Below are 22,470 nucleotides of genomic sequence, written 5' to 3'. Positions count from 1 at the left end.
AATAATAATAATAATAATAATAATAATAATAAATACAAGGGAGGGGGAAGTATAAGAGGCTGAAGAGGCGAGAAGTTAAATATAAGGAGAGAAATGATTATATGTTAAATAGTGATTATAGATTCCAGATTCTAAGTAGTTTTTTAATTATTTTATATTTGTATGTAAAATAGAATTGGAATAGTAATGTAATAAGCGGATTAGAATCAAGAATAGAGGAATGAATTAGAGAGTGCCAATGTTAGCTATAAATAGAAATGTGGGTGGGGGGGGGGAAGGAGGAAGTCAAATAGGGTCAAGAATTCATAGGGGAGCAAATTTGGTTAAGGGGTATTATTGTTAAGGTATATGAATAAGGATCCCCCAACGAGATTTTGATGTGTATTATTCTTTGTCTTTTTCTTTCTTTCTTCAAGTTTTGAATTATTCTTCCCCCCTTTTTGTATTCTTTTTTCTGTGTTTTTGTTATTTCTTTTTGTAACATTAGAAAACCAATAAAATATTTTAAAAAATAATTATTATTATTATTAATAATAATAATAAATTATTTATACCCTGCCCATCTGGCTGGCTTTCCTCAGCTACTCTGGGTGGCTTCCAACAGAATATTAAAATGCAATAGTCTATTAAACATTTAAAGCTTCCCTAAAGCTTCTGACACCAGCCTTGAGATCACCCCTCTGTTGAAATCTACAGATTCAGACTGACTCTTCCTCTTCCTCTTTTTCTGGCTATTTGGCAATCATGAGGGAGAATGACTGTGCCTTTGTGGGTCTCCCTTCCTTATTTAAAGTTGGCTTCTTGGAAATTTCCTAAAGGACATAAGGAAAGAGTTGTGCAGAAAAGGACAATGGACATGACCGAGGACCTGGAGCAACTCCTGCAATGACGAAAGGTCACAGAGTTTGGGGCTTTTAAGATAGCAGTCTTTATTGGATTTGCAACCGTTTTCACATATGAAATTGTTTTAATAGTTTGCATATTTGTATAGAGCTGTTTCTAACTGCTGATGTTTTTACTGTGAATCCCTTCAGATTATTCTGTGGAAAATGATTCATAACTAGGATCAAATCAATCAATCAATCAATCAATCAATCAATCGTGTGTGGGGTGGAGAAAGGGCATAGAGGGAAGTTTTTGTCCTTCCCTTGTAATATTACCGTAGACCCAAGGGTCTCTCAGTGAAGACAACAGGATGGTGCACTGCAGAATATTGAATTATCTCCAAATGGATGCAATGATGGCCACCAATTTGAGCAGCTTTAAAAGGAGATTAGGCAGATTTATGGAGGATTAGGCTACGATACCTGAGGCGGTCTCTGAAAGGCAGCTGCAGGCAGAACCTCAAACCAGAAAGCCAATGTGGCCCTCTGGGAATCTCTGTCTGGCCTTTAAACTCTCAATCTGAGCCTAGGGCAGGCATCCCCAAACTTCGGCCCTCCAGATGTTTTGGACTACAATTCCCATCTTCCCCAACCACTAGCTAGGGATCATGGGAGTTGTAGGCCAAAACATCTGGAGGGCCACAGTTTGGGGATGCCTGGCCTAGGGCTTGCTGATCAGAAGGTCAGCGGTTCGAATCCCTGTGACGGGGTGAGCTCCCGTTGCTTGGTCCCAGCTCCTGCCAACCTAGCAGTTCGAAAGCACATCAAAATGCAAGTAGATAAATAGGAACTGCTACAGCGGGAAGGTAAACGGCGTTTCCGTGTGCTGCTCTGGTTCGCCAGAAGTGGCTTTGTCATGCTGGCCACATGACCTGGAAGCCGTACGCTGGCTCCCTCGGCCAATAATGCGAGATGAGCGCGCAACCCCAGAGTCGGTCACGACTGAACCTAATGGTCAGGGGTCCCTTTACCTTTACATCCCTCATTGGCCTTACTTCCCGCCCTCTTTGGATGTTTGTGGCTGGCTGGAAGGTTTCCTTGAACTCTGACAATGACTCTGGCTTGCCTGGATGGGCGACAGAGCGGGGTGCCCGAGTGCCTGTAGAGTAAAACTCATATCTGTTACTCTACCCACTTTTGCTTCTGGCTCTGTGCACCATGGGCACATGGACCTTGGCAGGTTTCCCAGAAAGCAATGTGGCCCTTGGGTTTAAAAAGTACTCCCCTTCCTGGTAGGGTTGCCAGACTCAATAGAGGACAGGACTTCTGTGCCTTTAATTGCCCTGCTCTCTTTTGAGTCTGGAAACCTCAAAGAGAAACCAGCAGACCCTTTGTTTAATTTCCAAGCAAAGGGTCTGCTGGTTTCTCTTTAAGGTTTCCAGACTCAAAAGAGAGCAGGGCAATTAAAGGCACAGAAGTCCTGTCCTCTATTGAGTCTGGCAACCCTACTTCCTGGACAATTCAAAGGACTCATTTTGACCCTTAAAGTTCTAAGAGTTTGGATGTGGTTATTGAAAGGACCACCTCTCTGCCCTCAATATGAACCTGCTGCTGTCATGCATTGCTTGTCAGAGGAGGCTCAGATCCATGCTCCACTGCCATGGCAAGGTGTGGCAGGGGGGGGCCATGCAGTTGAGGGCCTTCTTGGTGGTGGTGCCCAGGCTGCAGAATTCTCTACCATCTGGGGAGATGCAGAGAGTCTTCCTTTAGGGCAGGCATAGGCAAACTTGGCCTTCCAGATGTTTTGGGACTACAACTCGAGTCCTATCATCCCTAGCTAACAGGACCAGTGGTCAGGGATGATGGGAATTGTAGTCTCAAAACATCTGGAGGGCCGAGTTTGCCTATGCCTGCTTTAGGGCATCCGTGAAAACACAATGCTATTTAGAAATGCCTTTTGTGTAACAATTTAACGGGCAATGCTGTGGGTGGTTAATTCCTGGCTTCTGTTTTTATAGTTCGTGTTTTATTGTCTTGATGTCAGATGTTATCGTCTGTGGCTTTCTTCCTTTAGGATGGAAAGGCAGAATATCCCTATTTTTAATAAATAGATAAGACGCAAGGACAAATACACACTTATCACACAATCAGCTGGTCATCTAGAAATATGTGATGATGTAGAACAGGCAATGACTTCTCAGAAGGAAGGAACCCTGGGGAAATTTTCAAAGAGGAATTTAAGGGATAGTGTGCCCCCCCCATGTTCTTTTAATTGTCAGGCGGTTGCCTTACTTAAGTTACCACCCCCCTTAATGGGGAGGAGTTCTTAAAGCTGTAACAACTGAATTCTGATGTCATTCTAGTTTCTCTGTGGTTGATTGTGAACTCCCAACTGGCAAACTGTGATATAAAGCTGTGACCTTGCACATGCATACCTGGAAATAAAGGTGAGATTCGATCTTGTATGGTCTGCTTTGGGACGTTGTGTTCAGTGGGGCTTACTCCCAGGAGGAACTAACAAGGACTGCAGCCTCAGAGTAGGGAGACCTGCTTAGAAACAGCCAGGATTTTTTTTGGGGGGGGGCAGGACACCCACCTGTCACCATCTGTCTAGCAGATTCAGAATAAAATGTCTCAACCACAGTTGTTTTAAATTACTTTCTTTTGACTCCAAGTGCTCAGAAAAACCTGTCAAAATCTTCCTACAATTTCTACTTTTAGTTAAGTATTTTTATCTATTTACTTGATTTTTTTTGGGGGGGGGAGCAACTGCCCCCCGGCTATGCCCATGACCTCCAGTACCTATATCACAGGACAGGAACCCTACTTCCTTGAGAGTAGACCCCACTGAATTCAGTAGCACTGCTTCCAACTGGTTAGGATCAGTCTTAGCTCCTGCTTTCCAAAACCTAAAAGGGTGGGGAGACAGACAGCTGGACCCTTTCTCTCACATTCCAAGAACTGCCTACCTGGCAGGGTTGTTGTGAGAATAAGAGAGGGGCGCCATGTATGTTCCTTCGAGTTGAGCTGTGATTCTTGCATTCTGGGGGTTGGGCTAGATCATGCCCCTTCTACGAGCTCCTTATTGAAAGGAATTGAATGAGCAACAGCAACAAGTAAATCAAAAAGGGTAAAAGGTAATAATAATAATAATAATAATAATAATAATAATAATAATAATATGATGTTGATGATGATGATGCACAGGACTTGGCTCCACGCGCATGCTCTTGATCTCACTCAACTGGCTTCTTTTCTATCTTTGCGAACTTTCTAGCCCTTTTTTCCCGCCTGTTGATGCAACCTCTCCGCGTGGGATCCGATTGGCTCGTCTCGTCCCGAATCCGGATTACGCGGAAGGTTGCCATCACATTTCAGCCTCGCCGGCTCCTCCCTTCTCCCTCGCGCACCCTCGTCCTCCGGACTCCCCTTCGCTCCTTCCTCCTCCCGCGAGGCGGGGAGGGACCGGAGAGACACACACGCACACAGAGATCCTTTCAGATGACTGAAGCAACAGCGGCTCAGGATCAAGCTCTCGTCGCTTCCTTTCTGCAAAGTGGTTTTTTGGGGGGGTTGCCGCGTGGAGAACCAACGGGGGAGGGCGAGGAAAAAGAAGTCCAGGCAGAGTTTTTCTAGGCCTGGGCAACTTGGATGTGAGTTTTCCCTTTTTAAAAAAGGAGAAGGAGGAAGAAGGGAAATCAGTCCGGATCAGCGCTCGCTACGGATCTGGATCCTCTATTTGCTGCCTGCCTCTTTTAGGCACCCGGAGTTCGTTCGGCCGGCTCGGATCCGAGTGCGCCCTGCGTTTGCAACTTTTACCTCCTGCGAGGCTGCTTTTTTCTATTTCTTTTTTCTTTTAAATAGAGAAACCATCTCGTCTTCCTCTACCACTTGCTCTCCCGCCCCGAGGCTCCCGGAGCGATTCCCCACCCTATCGGGGGACTAAGATGCGCTTCTGGGGGGCAGCCTTACCTGCGGGGAGCGACGGAGTCCGACCCCGGCAGCTCCAGGTAAGATCGGTTTCTCTCCGCGCAAGATATAAGCCCGCTTTCCAGCGATGGGGAATCGGCGGCTGCCTCAAACCAGCCCTTTGCAGGCGCGCTGGAAGCGTAAAATTGTAGAGTTGGAAAGGGGTCCCGGGCTCATCTTTCTCAAGCCCGTGCAATGAAGGAATCTCAACTCGATTATACATGGAGGATCGTGGCTATATATTATTATTTATTGAATTTATATACCGCCATAGACCCTAGACAGAAAATAAACAATTTTTTATGTATACCCCGCCCATCTGGCTGGGTTTCCCTCTCTGGGCGACTTACAGCACATTAAAAATGGTAAAACGTTAGACATAAAAAATTTCCCGAACCAGGGTTGCCTGCCCTCCCTGCTCTGCAACTTAAGAGGCATGTTTACTCGGGAGTAAGCCCCGCAGCGCCCACAAAGTTACGTCAGTCTGTGTCAGGATGGTAGCCCCGGGCTGCATCCCTGTCAAAGGATTGGAGTAGAAGCCCCGTGGAATTGAGCGGGTCCTACTCGCGAGTAGACACGGAGGTTTAGGAAGGAGGTATACACGCGTGTGTGTGTGTTGGGGAGGGAGGGCTGCCTGCCCCCGTCTGAAACGGCCTTTTGTTAACCTGGCCTCCCCAATGTAGACAGAAATAAGCCAGAACAAAACCCGGAGTGATAAGCATCGCGATTGCATCACTTTGCTGGCCTGGGGAGGCGGCGAGGGCGCATTTCCAAAAGCACCCAGGTGTTTAGCTGTGCGGAGGGGAGGGGGGTGTTTGGGTTGGTGTCTGGCGGAGAAGAGTCTCCTCCAAGATAAACAGAGAGTCTAAAAAAAAAAGGAAGGACGGAAGGAAGGAAGGAAGGAAGGGGGAGAGCAAACAAGCGTTGTTTAGTCTGTTGGTGCGTTTGGAAGGGTGCCCAAACGCGCTTTGCGGACTCGATCCCAAGAAGGGATCGTTCGTTGGATGCCAGGGACCAGTTGTCGCTCTCCCAAGCAGTTCTATTGGAATCATGCAGGATATTGTGCTGGTTTATTTTTTTAAATCACAGGGCAATCTAGTCTGCTTAAAAGAAAGAAAACACAAAAATTTCTTATTGTTGTTTAAAACGAGAGTTGCCTACCATTTAAGCTTCCTTGGAGACTTCTAATACAGAGGCTGGTTGCAAAGCACTCTGCACATGAGTGGAGGAACTCGTTCCTCTGTTGTTATTTTTCTGTTTGTGTGTGTCCTGTCCTGTTTTCCCTAAGACATGGGCATTTAGGAAGATTAAGGCTTCAATTTTTAGCTGTGTGGAGGCTTCATTGAAGACAGGGGTGGGGGTTGAAGTTCGGGGGGGGGGGTTTGGGGTGGTGGAGGAGGTAGCATGCCTAGAATGCTGGGTTCCAAACCCCCCAAGGTGGTTTTTCTCAGATTTGCTGCCTGCCTACAAGAGCTAAGGAAGTAGGTAAAGCGTGGGCTTTCTCTTTCAGCAGAAGGAGGTAATATAATCCCACCCCCTAGAGGAGGGCTGGTTTTCATCTGCTGACAAAAGTGTGCTGTGTTTTTCTATCCTGACACTCCTCCTCCTCCTCTTCTCCCCCCCCCCAATCTCGCCCCCCTCTCATTTGCTAAAGGGTGGGATTTTTCCTTTGACAAAAACCCCAACAACTTGTTCCCACAAGATCATCTGTTTCTTGTTGGATGCTTGTGAAAATATAAGGGCCTCGAGGCTCTGGTTAGGGCCTTCGTGACCATTTATGGATTGCCTAAGTTGTGTGTGTGTGGTTTCGAGGAGTGCTTGCATGCACACACATGTCCGGGGCTGGAGACTGCTGCTCTTGCAGGCACGTGGTCAGCGCCGGTTGAAAAGCCATGCGTTGCGGCAACGTATCTGTGGGCACCGCCTCTGCTCCGAAAGCTGGTGTTTGCGGTAACTATAGTGCTCGTGTACACAAATGCGCTCAGTGGGCAGAGTTTAGGAAATGCCATTGGTGTGATGCTTGGAGCAGAAGCACGGAGGGACGGGGCTTGGCTCCGTTTTCTCTGCAGATGCCCAGAATGAAGTAAGAAAGTCCGGAGACAAAGAAAGGGGTGTGTGTGTGTGAGAGAGAGGATATCTCTTAGTTGCACCAAACCAGGGGTGAAGAATGTGTTTCCCTCCAGATGTTGCTGGACCCCATCTCCCACAGTGATGTGTGGCGATTTGTTGTTGTTGTAGGGCAGGCATCCCCAAACTGCGGCCCTCCAGATGTTTTGGCCTACAACTCCCAGAATCCCTAGCTAACAGGACCAGTGGTCGTGGAAGGTGGGAATTGTAGTCCAAAACATCTGGAGGGCTGAAGTTTGGGGATGCCTGTTGTAGGGGGACAGTTAGGGCCAGAGGCGCCAGCTTGCAAAGGCGATTTGGGGTGAGGCAGGGAGTTCTGTGCGTGAGCACCTCCCTTTCTGAGCCAGGCAGAAGCTTCCCAGGCTGGGGAAGGAGGTGCCAGGGGGCCATTTAGGGCAGTGGTCCTCAACCTTGGGCCTCCAGATGTTTTGAGACTACAGTTCCCATCATCCCTGACCACTGGTCCTGCTAGCTAGGGATTATGGGAGTTGTAGGCCAAAAACATCTGGAGGCCTAAGGTTGAGGACCACTGATTTAGGGGACTCGCCTAGTCCCCGCTTGTTACGAGTCTTGTTGCATCAATAAAGATCAGGCCTTCTGGCTGCTGGTTTGCTTCCATTTCATGGCTGTAGTCTTGTTTGACCTTCCAACCTAAGCCTGCGGAACTCACTGCTGCGCCTAGTCCACTGACCACATGCCACTGAACTCCCATCTGCATGGCTGACGGATGGGGATGATGGGAGCTGTAGCACATCCGCCAGCTTGAAAGCTGCAGGTTCTTCGATTCCGCCACTGGTTTCGGTTGGGTGTTTAATGCCTCTGAAGGAGTATATTGTGGGGGGACCCTATGCATGTGTAAGTAGGCCCCCCACCAAGTTCAGTTGGGTTTATTCTCAGTTCAGTGTCCATGGATTTCCATCTTTTGCATGCTGTGCTGCTAAGCTACGGCCTTTCTTCAGCGCACTTTGCCCATTTACCCCAACCTATGCGCCCTTATCCTTGCGATTCCTTTCCCCGTGTCACATTTTGGATTGTAAGCTCTCTGAGTCAGGGACCCCCTCCCCCTTGTGCTCTAGGAAGCACCATTCACACTAATGGCACCATCTCTTCTTCTTTGGCGATCCATTGTAGCCAAGTAAGATTGTCTTCCATGAACACGGTTTTAAAAGTGGGTCCGTAAGTGACTGTGGAGGCCAATTCTGCATCCACACGTCCTTCCACAGTTGGGACATAGGTTTCCGGGAGGGAGTTGATCACAGTGAGGGTTTGCCAAGCGTGCCTTCCTCTGTACTTCAAGTGTCTTCAAAGCCCATGCCACCTTCGGTAAAAGGCTGTTCTCCAACTGGAGCGCTCGCAGGCCAGTGTTTCCCAGTTGTCAGTGTTTATACTGTACTACATTTTTTTTCCGATTTCCCTTGAGAGAGTCTTTAAACCTCTTTTGTTGACCACCAGCATTATGCTTTCCATTTTTATAAGTTTGGAATAGAGTCGTTTCTAATGGCACTAGACAACAATAACAATATTTAATCAGAACTTTCTCTCTGTGTTCCATGGGGGTTGTTCCAGGTAAGTCATAGCTGTAATCCTAGGCACGCTTAGGAAGTTAGCCCTGTTGAACACAGGCAAGTTTGCTCATTAGCAGTGCTTTTTTTCTGGCAGTACTCATGGGTACACAATACTGGCAACTCCCCCTCCCTCCCCCCCCCATGTTGAAAGCGTGTCACTTACTGTAACAACTTCATAGTGAAGTCATAGTGCCTTTAAAAAAGCACCACTCATTAGTAAATATACACAGGATTGTGTTGTTAGAGGGATACACACACACACACAGCTGTATTCAACTAATTGAAATTAACGGATCTTAATTAGTTTTGTTGGCTGATTTCAAAGGGCCTAATGGATAGGACTGACACTGGATGCAGCTACCCCCTCCTAGATCATTGGTTGATTTTATTGCCCCCACCTGTCGCCTCCTGCAATCTTGTGTTTTCAACTGAGACAGTCGATGGCTTAGTGATTGTATTGTGACCTGCCCAGTGATCTGAGGATGTAGGAAAGGATAAAAATAGCTCAAATAAATTGTTACTAATAATAACCCAGAAGCATTGCCTGATTACAGATAAAGAAGGCAGATAACTTATGTTGGCCCATCAGGAAAAATCCGACCAGTATTATTTGTAATGTTTCTGCTTGGCTATGGATTTCTTTCCTTAAAGGAGTGAATATCAAACGTGGCAGAATGTTATGCCAGTGGTATTTGGTGTATTGGAGTTATTCCCCTATCATCAGTGGTAGTTACATCCTTCTGGACTCCCTAGTAATTATGTCTATGGTTATGCCTAGCTGTGTGTATTCTGCCAATGCCGGTGTCGTATCCTGAGCTACAGTCAGGAAGAGACTAGCATGTTTCTAGCAGCTTGGAAATGCTTGTGAGCATTGGAACCATATAGACTTTGTCTCTTTAATGTTAAGAGGAACCTCAAGTAAAATGGATGGTGTGCTGTGTGCGCCTTAATCCAGTTTGGGATTGAACAACACAGTTGTTCAGAGACAAAAGGAAACTCTCAAACAAGGCAACATTAGTGGAGTTCTCAGCCGGTAGAGTTCCCCTGACAAAGGAGGTCTTTTTAAAAAATTTTAAAAAGTGCTTTATAAGTTGTATGCCTGTATTTATATAATATGCAACAGAATGCCCATGAAACTGGAGGAAGGCATTTTCGATTTATGTTGTACTCCGCTCTTGTTAGACTGAAAATCAGCATCACGAGGCGACGGGTGACTTTCTAGAAAGCCTTACCAAATGTGTGTTTCTCTGAGACTGAAACTTTTTGGCTTACTTTGTCAGGGTTTATAAAATGTGGGTAGGTCTCACTATTCAGGCCTGTGATGGGAAGCTGGACTTTGTGGATAGGCAATGTATTAGTGAAATCCTGTGGAGGACAAGCTGTCGACACTGTACCTGCTATATTTTAAACATGCGCATGGGGGGAAAAAAAACCAAAATTTTGGTGCAGCAAATTCCTCTGATTGATTTAGGCGCACATGCCACGGAAAAGGGTTTGGCCATAGGTTTTCACACAGCATGGACACATGAACCCCATTTAAAGCAGTATTATATCACTTTGCAGTGCCATTGCTTCTTTCCCCCAGGGAATCTGGGATTTGGGTGCTGAGAATGATGGGTGCCGAGAGTTGTTAAGAGACCCCTGGCCCCTTCATGGAGCTACAATTCCTGGAGTGGTTTAACAATCAGCCTTTCTTCCCGGGGAACTTTGGACCCCGCCCCCCACTACATGCAGGAAACTGCTTTCCTTTCAACACCTCTGATACAACCTGTTAGACCAAGTCTCCTCCAACCTGGCTTTTGCTGGATTACATCACCCATCATTCCCGACCCTTGGCTGGTGCTGATGGGATTTGTAGTCCCAACAAAAATATCTTGGCTGCACTAGGCTGTGTATGACAGAAGAGTCTGTCCCAAGCAAACAGCAGCTAGGAGGCAAACCTCTGAATCTTTCTCACGCTTACCACACAGGCTATAGGAAGCTATCTTCTGCCAAATCAGATCATTGGTCCATCTAGATATCTACTAAATGATGAAGACCCCTTAAGATCACTCACGGTTGCCAGATTCTTGATCAGCGTCCTATCCCTAAAGAAGAAAAACAGACTCCTGTGCGGCTCGGATAACCCTTTTAAACCATGATTTATGTTTTAGGATGTGATTAGGTGATAACATCATTGATGTCTTTTATTAATTTATGAGTAGAGGGTGATGTTTATGTTGCAAATTTATTGTATTGTATGTTGTTGGGGTTTTGTTGTTGTAAGTTTTTGGCTGTTTTAAATTTGGAGGTTTAAGTACATATATGTTGGTATGGGAATTGTTGTGTGATGGGCCAATGGCCGTAATAAATATCAATCAATCAATCAATCAACCATCTAGATCAAAACTGTCAACACCAACTGGCAGTGGCTACTGACTCCAGGGTTTCAGACAGGAGCCTTTTCTGGTTCTGCTTGGAGGTGCTAGGGATAAACTGTGAGACCTTTTGCATATGCAAAGCCATATGCTCTACCACTATGTAAATCTAGGCATGCTTGCGGAATTTGATTTTTGCAAATTCCCATAGGAGGTGACCAGATCCACACCTCTTGGAATAATGTGCAGATAAAATCCTAGAGTTGGAAGGGGCCCCAAAGATCATCTAGCTCAACCCCCTGCAATGCAGACATCCCGACTAAAGCATTCACGAGAGATGGCCATCTAAACCTCCCATGAAATCCTTTCTCACGGCTTTTTCTATGTTTGAATGCATGGTTTACATCAATCATCAATCTCATTTGGATGACCCTTTTGGACATACAGACTGTGTCTATTAAGCTGTTCACTTTTAATTAGGAAGGATAGATTATTTTACAGTTAATACAGTATTCAATGCTAACCTCATTGTAGAACAGCCATTCCTCAACATCATTTACAAACTTCCAGTTTTGGTTCTTGGAAATGCAGTGTTGTTCTGATTTCCCAAACACAGCAATGCTTAACTCACACCCCTTTAAAAAACTATCAGTTGTGTCATATTACTGTTGTGACAATCAAAGTTTAAAACTGAACACCACCAAAACCAGGCTGAGCCCGTCCTTCGTGAGGGACTGCTCCGTCCTTCGTGAGGGAAAGAGTGAGAAGGAGAGGTGGAGGGGAAGGAGTGGGGAAGCAGCCCTGGTGGCGGCGGCAGCGGCGGCAGGAGGAGGAGGAGGGGGGGGTCGGGTCGGGTCTGGTCTTGTCTTGCAGCCGCCCTGCGAAGGGTCGGGTCTCATCTGCGTCTGCTTCTATGAGATTGAGGGCAGCCTGGGCAAAGGCAACTTCGCCGTGGTCAAACTGGGCTGGCACTGCATCACGCGGAGCGAGGTGGCAATAAAAATCACCACCAGAACCAATGATTTTTTGGGGGAGATGATTTTGGTAGTGCAAAGTTTCAGCCATATGGTATTAGAATCTCAGTGATGACCGTAACGGATCCAGACTTTTGCCTTGCATGTGGGTAGAGCAACTAATCCATGTTTGAGGTCCACGTACAATATTTTCAGTATGTGTGTTGCGCAACTGCCAATACTAGGAGGAACAGAAGCCGAATAGAACTTTGCCTTAAATAATCTAGAGGAAAACACCATGAAAAGTGTGACTTTTTTTTAACTGATTGATTAGAAAAATGGGCACAGCTGCGCGACCACTTTGTAAGCTAGGAATGAAAAATGCTTGAAAATTTTTCAAAGTTCTGCAGAGTGACTTTGGAGTACATTTCTTAGAGGCTGTTTTTGCCCACACTTAAAATACTCCTCTCTATCCAGGCAAGCAGAAAAGCACTGGCGGAGGAAGGCGGAAGGGGAGTGTGGGGTTTGGGAGACCTCCAAGGGCCAGATAGAGAGGTATGCATTTGTCCCTGGGTCCTGTGGTTCCTATCTCTGGTTCACTCCCGTGGTGGGTTTAAGAGGGGGCTGTTGTGCACCCCAGATGGTGGATTTGTGCCTCCCTGTCCTGTTGGCTATCTGTTTAACCGTACCGCATACTGCTGTGGAATCTGGACATAGGGGTTGCCGTTTTTCGAAAAATAAAAACCAGGGCATCCCAAAATTGTTGTGCTTTCCCAAAGTTGTTGGGCTTTTCTTTTTGATTCACTTGCCTGAGATCCAGGACAAAGCGACGCCTTTCGGAAATTTTCCCCCAGATGTCAGTTACACCATTGAAATACCGGTGATGTCCGGATGTATGGCAGCTGTGATTTGGAGCAGCCGCAGGCTTCGCGTTTGGCATTGGCAGAATGGCATCATAGTTACATTATGTACCCACTTTGTGACTTCCTGAAATTCTGGTTTAGTGCCAAGAAAAATTCTCTCTCTCTCTCTCTCTCTCTCTCTCTCTCTCTCTCTCTCTCTCTCTCACACACACACACACACACACACACACACACACACAAAATATATGTCTGCAATGCTACGCTTAATTTTCCAGGAAAATTCTACAGAATGAGGGACATTAACTTCCCAGTAAACATGCTTAAGAGTGCCAGATAGTTCATCAAGTGTCGCTGGGCAGGCTGGCCATCTGAAAAAAGATTGAAACTTTGTTGTAATGTTTAACATTAGCCTATTTTGGATAGGTGCCCCTGAGAAGGCTGGCTGGGGGGCGAGGCACTGGTTGTGGCGTTTTATTTTACAAAATGGTTTTCTCCCTCGATGGCTTACTCATCCTTCCTGTGTAATCCCTGCTCTTTCTGTGGCCTGCCTTGTAATCTTTTGAAAGTGCCACCAAGCCACGGTGTGGCTTTCAAACATCAGAAAAACATTGCCTGCACCTGAGCGCGCTTGTTCTGAATAGGTCCAAGTCTTGAATGCCGTCAGTGGAACACTCAGCGGAGATTCAGCAGGCGCCTTCTGTTTTAACTTTTCCTCATTTGCTGAAAACTTCTCTATGCTGCCAAACTTGCGCAGACAAATGAGAAAGCATCTTCTGTAATGGCCACCTGTTGATCTCTGATGCTTTTACATGGTTTTTATGGCATCTGTTTACAGTCATTGCAAACGTGTATAGTTTTTAATGAGATTGTCATATAGAAGTATTTTCATAAATAAAATAAACGGACTTTGGACACAATCTGCCCAGAAACTTGTGGTGTCTTGCTGCTCTTGTTAAGTGTTCTCCCACCCTCAATAACTTTCTTTATGAACCTACCTGGGTCCTAGGTAGGCTGCAGCAGCCTGGGGCAACTAAGGCTGATAAGCTAGCAGGTATAAGAAACAGGCCCTTGGAAGGGACCATAAGGGTCATCTAGTCCAACCCCCTGCAGTGCAGCAGTCTAAAGGACTTGGCCCCACGTGTTGAATTCTCTTTCCCTTAGAACTTTAACACCCCTCTTTTTTAAAGAAAAAAATCCACTAAGCGGTTTATTGATTTTTAAACCGCTTGCCCCCATACACCTAAAAGAGTACCTTCTGCAATTTCAACCATGTTAGATTCTACGATTGGAGGGGGTAGGCCTTGTTGGTGGCGCTGCCACAGGGGGCTTCCTGGTTGGCGCTGACCCCCCCAGACAGGGCCTTCTCAGTGGTGGTTCCCTGTTGGTTGAATGCCCCTTCCGGTGAGGTATGCCTGTTATTCGCTTTAAGAAGACATTTCAAAGCATTCTTATTTACCCAGGCATTTGATGGCTGAAGAGCACTAGGCATAAAATAAGTCTTTGTAAGTCTTTAGTTTTTAAAAAATGTTGTTGATGATAATGATGATGATGATGATGATGATGACGATGACGACAACAACAACAATGCATTCATTTGGGAGGAAAGGTTGGCTATAAATTGCATAAATAAATAAATAAATAGTTTTATGCTGCTGTTCCTGAGAGATGTATTGATGGCCCCCAACCTGGATGGATTGGCTCTAAAGGTCAATTAGATAAATTAATAGGGGAGAAGGCAATCAACGACCACTAGCCATATAAGGACCACACCAGTAGGGAGAGTGCTGTTGCACTCAGGACATGACCTGGCAAAATATCACGAATCATGATGTGTGTTTGTGTGCTAAGCAGAAATCACCATGTGGGAAGAACCGAGAAACCAGCCAAAGCCTCTCCATAGTTCCATCCTTATTGCAGACATCGTGATTCATCAGTAGATTACAATGTTTTAACTGGTTATATATCAAGTTGAAAACCACATGTCACCCACCCCTGCTGTTTGCTTCTACATTGTTCCATCCTTATTTTAGATGTTGTGATATAGCTAGTGATATATCGCAATGTTGAAAACCAGATATCGCCCAGCCCTATCCTTCTTATCATATTGTTTTATCATAGCATTTTAATCAGTGCTATTTTTCTAGACAAAGAAGTGCCGGAACTCACCATGAACACCTGTCTTGTTCTCTTATAATGGCAATGGTGGCCACGTGAGAGGTGCTGGAACTGAGTTTTGGTGAGTTCCGACTGAAAAAAACCACCACCCTGATTTCAATCTTCCTCTGGTAAGCTGCCTCGTGAGGTCTTGCTGCAAAATACACAATGCAAACACCACCATTTCTCCTGTTTCCTAAATTGAGAGGTGAGTTGTCATCTATGCACACAAAGGACGTGTGTCAGAAAGCTTGGGACCTGGCAAGGTTTCTACGGCTGCAGGAACTCCTTTTTGACAAAAACCCTAAAAGCAGGGTCAGGTGGGGAGGGACAACCCAGAAAGGACTGAGCATGCTCAGTGGCTGTGGACTAGCGTAAGAGACTGTTGGGACAAAAAGCCTATTTTGAGGGAGGGCGAATGGAACGGCAAAAGGAGGGCATGGCTGGCTGGCTGAAACCTGAAGCAGGAGCTTTCTACATTGCAGCTTTGAGTTGCAGATCCTACCTGTACCTATTTTGTTAGGAAACTCCTTTTATGAAAAGAATGAGGTTATATACGGTAGTAGAGATTATGCAGGTGAATTTTCCCATGAGGGAAATAAAATTTATTTTTATTGTTTATATACTGCCCTTCATCAAGAGACCACAGCGAGGTTTACAAGATTTGCCTTGTCTCTTGCTGCTGTCGATTAAGGTAAAGGTAAATGTTAGGGGACCTTCCTACAGGGAACCTCTCCCCCCCTCCTGCTGACCAGCACTTTGCCCAGCGAGAGCAGCAGCAGTGGGTCAGGTGAGGGGAATCAGGAAGTTAGCGGGACGGAGGTGTCGGGGCTCAGTGATGTTGGGGAGCCCTTGCACCGCCTTGACCAAGAGGTGGAGGGGAACAGACAGCCCCTTCCGGTGCCCCGAATTAAGGCGCGCCACTAAACGTAAGGTCGGGAGGAGGCGTTTCGGGGTGCCCAAACTCTTACGTTGGTCATGCAACAGGAAACGTCCATTCCCGGATTCTGCTAGTGACTGAGAGGTCATGTTTTCTACCATCTCTGCGCTGTAAATACCATGCACAATAAAACTTTTAAAGACAGAGCAGACTCGGGCGTCGTTACGCAAGAGTAGCAGCAACAGCACCATTACAGCAAAGGTAAAGGACCCCTGACAGTTAAGTCCAGTCGTGAATGATTCTGGGGTTGCGACGCTCATCTCGCTTTACTGGCCGAGGGAGCCGGCGTACAGCTTCCGGGTCATGTGGCCAGCATGACTAACCTGCATTCTGGCGAACCAGAGCAGAGCGCGGAAATGCCGTTTACCTTCCCGCCGCAGTGGTACCTATTTATCTACTTGCACTTTGACATGCTTTTGAACTGCTATTGTAGGTTGGCAGGAGCAGGGACCGAGCAACTGGAGCTCACTCCGTCGTGGGGATTTGAACCGCCAACCTTCTGATTGGCAAGTCCTAGGCTCTGTGGTTTAACCCACAGTGCCACCTGCGTCCCTGCTGTCCATTAAGTTCACCCCAAATCCTGGCTGCCACCTGAAGTGGCTTCTGCCAGTGCACCATGGATTTGTGATGAACCCACACTGAGATGGGTTTCTTGGAAGCTCGTTCTGTGCCCTGAAATTGTGGGTTCCTGAGAAGAGGCTGAAATATTTGCCTGACAACAAATGACTTGTTAGTTCTTCCGGATTGACTCTTGAGGCGGCATTTTCGCAATGTAAATCTGTGGGTTGGGGGGAACCCCTGGTCAGATGAGGTCCTCCAAGCCACCCTAAGTGGCCTGCAAGGTTGTTCTGGCCAAGCCATGCCAGCCTGCTCTACGCTTGATGTCATATATAGGATGTCAGGTTGGGCAGGAAAAGGACAGTCTGCAGAATACGTTTAAAGCGCCCTTATACTACTTTAGCAGGCATGCTAAAGAATTCTGGGAACTAGTGTGTTAAGGGTGCTGAGAGTTGTTAGGAGACCCTTGTTCGCTTCCCAGAGCTACAATTCCCAGAGTGGTTTAACAGCTAATCCCTCCTCCCAGAGAACTCGGAGAAACAGTGTGGGGTAGTGGGTAGAGTGCTGGACTGGGACCCTGGGAGACCAGGGCTGAAATCCCTGCTTGGCCACAAAACTCACTAGGTGACCCTGGGTCAGTCACTCTTTATTATTATTATTATTAAAATGATTTTCAATTTTATACATTTCAATAATTTTATGATCATTTTAACATTTCAAAACTCAACTTCCTTCCCCCTCTTTCTGCGGTTCCTTAAATGCATTTTTTTATATTTTCTGCATACTGTATTCCAAATTATCTTAATTTGCTCATTTATTCATCTACTTTAAGCATACACTCTTATAAAACTCCAGGTTATTTCAATAATCCTGCCAAGTTTCTTACCTGTTTACAATTTCTCTGTAAATATTCAATAAACCATTTCCATTCCTTTATAAAAAGTTTGCTATCTTGATTTCTTATTTTTTTCGGCAAGTTTTGTCATTTCTGCATATCCCATAAGTTTTTGTATCCATTCTTCTTTTGCTGGGACTTCTTTCCTGTTTTGGGTCAGTCACTCTCAGCCTCACAGGGTTGTTGTGAAGGATAAAATTGGGAAGGAATTCCATGCCAGCCTGAGCTCCATGCAGGAAAGGTGGGAAACAAATATAAATGAACGAATAACCCCATGTGAATTGTAGTTCTTTGAGCCCTACGCATTGACCTTTACAAGCTCAAATAATCAGCTGATGGTGAGAGGCTTGCTAATAATAATAATAATAATAATAATAATAATAATTATTATTATTATTATTTATACTCCATCTATCTTGCTGGATGAGGGATGAGGCACTCCCCTGCCCCCCCCCCCAGCTAGGGTACTGTCTAAATTTGTTTCTGATGTGGAGGAAGTCTGGCCTCATCTGTGCCAAGACCTTATGACTGCCAGGCTCCTGAGGGCTGAAGTGATGCTACACAGTCATTTTGTTGTCTGTCCTTAACAAGCGACAGTACCATTGCGAAATGACTTCCTAGTTCACGGTTGAGGCTCAGGTGATTTTGTGTGTGTGTGTGTGGTTTTTTTTTTTTAAGGTTTTCTTGCTTCAGGAGCTGAGGGGTAGCTGGGGTGGGAAGCAGGAAGGCGGGGAAAACATCTCCTCCCCATCCCTGGCCTTTGTGAGGCTCAGATGCCCCCAGATAACCCCCGGCTGCAATTGGCAAATATTGAGCCTTTTTGCGATTTGGCCTGTGGCTGATGCAGCCCCTTGTTTGGTTCTGAAGAGCAGCTGCTTGCTCCCTCCCCTTTGGCGCTTCTGGGGAAATCCCACCTGAAAACAGGAGCAAGTCTTTATTTACCTAAGCGGTGAGGTTTTGAGATCACTCACAAAGAACTTTGCACACGTTGAAATACTGGCAAGTGTTTTGCCTTCTTTTTCAGCATCCCTCCCCACCCCACCCCCTGCACCTTTCCTCCTTGCTCAGCAAAGTGATGAGGCATCTAGCCTGGCCTTTATTTTTTAGTAAGAAACAAGAGGGGGAAACGGAGATTGGTGGGTGGGTGACCCTTTCTGAGTCAGAAAGACACATTCTCTTCTGAGCAGCTTTCTGAAGCCACATTCTGGTGGCCGGGTCGGGGGGTGGGTTCGGTGCAGAGGCAACGTGGGCAGAGCAACAAATGAAAATTTCACTTTTGCACAGTAGGCAGTTCCTACGCACACTCTTGCTACCCCTGTCCTCCAGCCAAGCAACAGACATTCTAGGAGCACTTGAGCCAGGCAGCATGGAGGGCTTTGTCGGGGAAAATTCCAAGAGCCAGGAATTTGGTCCCTGGGAAACCTCCACTCCTTGCCGCTTCCCCACACCCTTTCAGCTTCTTTGCGGATATATCGATATACAGTACAGTGGTACCTTGGTACTCGAACAGCTGGGCTCCCGAAAAAAATCTGATCCCAAACGCCGCAAACCTGGAAGTGAGTGTTCTGGTTTGCGAAAATTTTTTGGAAGCCGAACGTCTGACGCGGCTTCCGATTGAGTGCAGGAAGCTCCTGCAGCCAATTGGAAGCCACGCCTTGGTTTTCGAACTGTTTCAGGAGTTGAATGGAATGGATTAAGTTCGACAACTAAGGTACCACTGTATTGTTCAAAACTGGTTTGGAGTCAATATTGTGATGTTGGTTTCATAATTTTTGACCTGACAATGCATCACAAAACATGGTGAATTGCCATTTCAGGAAAAAACTGCTGATTTTTGACCATAATGTACAGCATTTGCTCAGGAGCCTGGCGCTCTCTCTCTCTCTCTCTCTCTCTCTCTCTCTCTCTCTCTCTCTCTCTCTCTCTCTCTCTCTCTCTCTGTGTGTGTGTGTGTGTGTGTGTGTGTGTAATGTTTTATGTTGATAATGCTATCTGAGTAAAGTTGCATTGCCCTGCCCTGGGGGGGGGGGAATCACAATGTGGGAAAACCCATGAAGCTGGCCAATGCTTCTCTAAATTTCTGCAGCCCCTGTTAACTCTGTTGGCTCAGCTGTCCCCTGCCATCTGCAGGGAGCAGCAAATCATAAGAGCAGGCGCTAGCAAAAAGAATATTCTGGTCATGATATATTGCTTTATTGAGATGTTGAGCTGGTGATATATCACAGTGTCGAAAACCAGATATCGCCAACCCTAGTCTCCAGAGTCCTGGGCAGAGGTCTTCCCCCATCACATGCTACCTCATTCTTCTACGTGGAGATGCCAGAGACTGAACTGGGGATCAACTGCCTGTAAAGCACATGCCCTATCTCTGAGCTATGGTAAACCAGCCCCTCTAGGCTCTCTAGGAACCACTGCATATAACAAAACACCAGAGGAGCCATTGATGAATGGCAGCCTATGGGAAAGTCCTGCTTTGTGTAAGCCACTTGGAAATTGGGCTGAGGCCAAGTGACAGCCTCCGCAGGGCCTTGGAACCTCTGTCAGTGATAATGAGAATAACATTATATCTGATAAGAGACAGAGAGGAGAATAAAGAGGCACCACACCAAAGGCTAGGACCATAACGTACTTAGATTGTTTCAAAGAAGATGATGAGATAAATTTTGCAAATGTGAGCATGTAATGCCAGAATGATGCAGATGAGATGCCAGCTGCACCCTCCCCTGACCATTGGCCATGCTGGCTGGGGCTGATGGGAGTTGGGAGTCCAATTTATATCTAGAAATCCATCACTTCCCCATTCCTGCCCAAGAAAGATTCTAGGCATGTATGAAAGTTGGGAAAGTGCTTCCCTCCTTCAAGCTGCTCCAGAGCAATGGATTCAAACTACAAGAAAGAAGATTCCACCTAAACATTAGGAAGAACTTCCTGACAGTAAGAGCTGTTCGACAGTGGAATTTGCTGCCAAGGAGTGTGGTGGAGTCTCCTCCTTTGGAGGTCTTTAAGCAGAGGCTTAACAGCCATCTGTCAGGAATGCTTTGATGGTGTTTCCTGCTTGGCAGGGGGTTGGACTGGATGGCCCTTGTGGTCTCTTCCAACTCTATGATGCGTTGCAATGAAGATTTAGTCCCATCACTAATTAATATAGAAGATGTTGAGATGTTCAGTGATGCTCCTCCTCCATCAATTACATTTTAACATCATTTCACTTTCTTCTTCTCTTCACCCACTTCCTAGTGTTTTTGTTTTCCCCTTTGCTTTCCTTTCCTTCTGTAGTCCTAGCTGTGTTGGGGACAAAAGGATTCTTTAAATTTTTTAAAAATTATTTTTCCATTAATAACAATCCAATGGAGGCCACATTAATACAATACCAAAGCATGCCAAATCGCGATACAATAAAAAAGCCAATAAATCAGTTCTGAGTTCAATGTTTTTGGATTATTTCTCCTGCTCCGGTTATCTGGAGTTGATGTTAATCCTTGGTCCTGCTCCAATTCTCTTAATTAGTCCAAATCCCACAATTCCAGTCTTAATCCTTTGTTTTAGCAGCCACTGGTGTGATGACTTTCGTTCGTAAATCCACATCCACATTAACTTGCGGAGGGAATTTATATCCTGTAGTTTCTGTGTGAAATACTTGTTTGCCTTCTTTATGTTGGAATCAATCAAATTTCTTCAACATTGCCCCTACTTCGAAAACTCATTTCTAAGTACGCCACAACTCCCTTTTGCCTCTGCAAAACCGAAAGCGCTCCAGCGCCCGGCTGTGACTCCTGGCTTACTTCCAGCCCTTATCTCCTTTCCAACCTTCTAACGAGCTGGTGTCTCGCCAAAGCCATAATAAATCAAAATTAGAATTCTCTGGGACAAAAAGATCCTTGAGCCGGCTCCACTGGTGGGCAGCTATGAACTTAAGATAAAATAACTGGACCATTCAGAATGGGGAAGAAATGCTTGGTGCTTTAAACTGGATGGGCTGCGGCGAATTGTAGTAGGGAGCTGCAGGTTGAGGGTTCTCGGTGCAAGAGATGAGTGGACAAGATGTAGAGGAAGAACCAGTCCAGGGAGCTACTGCTTGGACATGGGCTCTCAGCAGGTTCCTGACCAGACTGGCGTGGCGATGCTGGCCCTGGCAACTAATGACGTTGGCAGCCAGGGAATTTGAATTAAGAGACGGGAGGCTTCTTGCACCTGCAGAATGAGGACTGGTGTTGGCTCCAGGATTTGGCGATGGGCCTTCTTCGTCTTCATGGTTCTTGCTGCTGCCCATTTGCTTGCCTGATGGGGAAGTTTAAAGGGAATGTGGCTTTAAAACAGGGTGGATTTGATTTAAATCAAATCAATTTCAATCACGATTTCAATCACTAGTCAGTAAGACTTGATTTAAATCTTCTTTTTTACAGAAAGATTCATTCTTGCTGGTATAATCTTAATATTGACAACCAGATGAAGGTTTCATTTTTGGAATAATAAATTTCCAGAGTATTTTTTTACTGTACAGTTATATCAAAAATTAACTGATTTGGTTAAGCTTAGACTGAGTTTTAGCACACATGAAAAACTTAAAACAAATCCTTATTTCCTGATGAATAGCCTTTGGACTTAATTCAAGCTATGGTTTTCCCAGTAGTGATTTATGGAAGTGAGAGCTGGACCATAAAGAAGGCTGATCACTGAAGAATTGATGCTTTTGAATTATGGTGCTGGAGGAGACTCTTGAGAGTCCCATGGACTGCAAGAAGATCAAACCTATCCATTCTTAAGGAAATCAGCCCTGAGTGCTCACTGGAAGGAAAGATCCTGAAGCTGAGGCTCCAATACTTTGGCCACCTCATGAGAAGAGAAGACTCCCTGGAAAAGATCCTGATGCTGGGAAAGATGGAGGGCACTAGGAGAAGGGGACGACAGAGGACGAGATGGTTGGACAGTGTTCTCAAAGCTACGAACATGAGTCTGACCAAACTGTGGCAGGCAGTGCAAGACAGGAGTGCCTGGCGTGCTATGGTCCATGGGGTCACGAAGAGTTGGACACGACTAAACAACAACAACAACAACAACAGCCTTTGGACTATAATATAACTTAAATAGAAAACTTTTTTTATTTTGCTTCGACTCAGACCAACACGGCTACCTACCTGTAACTTAAATAGAAAACTATCTTTAGAAAGATTTTTTCCTCCTAAAGCAGGGGTCAGAAAACTTTTTCAGCAGGGGGCCGGTCCACTGTCCCTCAGACCTTGTTGGGGGGGGCAGACTATATTTTTT

General features: G+C 45.9%; 1 protein-coding gene across 2 annotated transcripts in view; it reads left to right on the top strand.

The window, feature by feature from the left end:
• Positions 1-4,215: 4,215 nt before the first annotated feature.
• Positions 4,216-22,470, top strand: part of C14H15orf39 (chromosome 14 C15orf39 homolog) — a 44,110-nt gene continuing 25,855 nt past the window's right edge. For both annotated transcript variants that reach the window (XM_035131372.2, XM_035131373.2), the window contains exon 1: positions 4,216-4,834. The gene's annotated coding sequence lies outside the window, so the exon portion shown is untranslated. The remainder of the gene's footprint in view (positions 4,835-22,470) is intronic.

This window comes from Zootoca vivipara, chromosome 14 (genome assembly GCF_963506605.1).
Source record: "Zootoca vivipara chromosome 14, rZooViv1.1, whole genome shotgun sequence".
NCBI lineage: Eukaryota > Metazoa > Chordata > Lepidosauria > Squamata > Lacertidae > Zootoca > Zootoca vivipara.
Note: the sequence above shows the minus strand (reverse complement) of the source record. Positions and strands in the feature narration are given on the sequence as shown.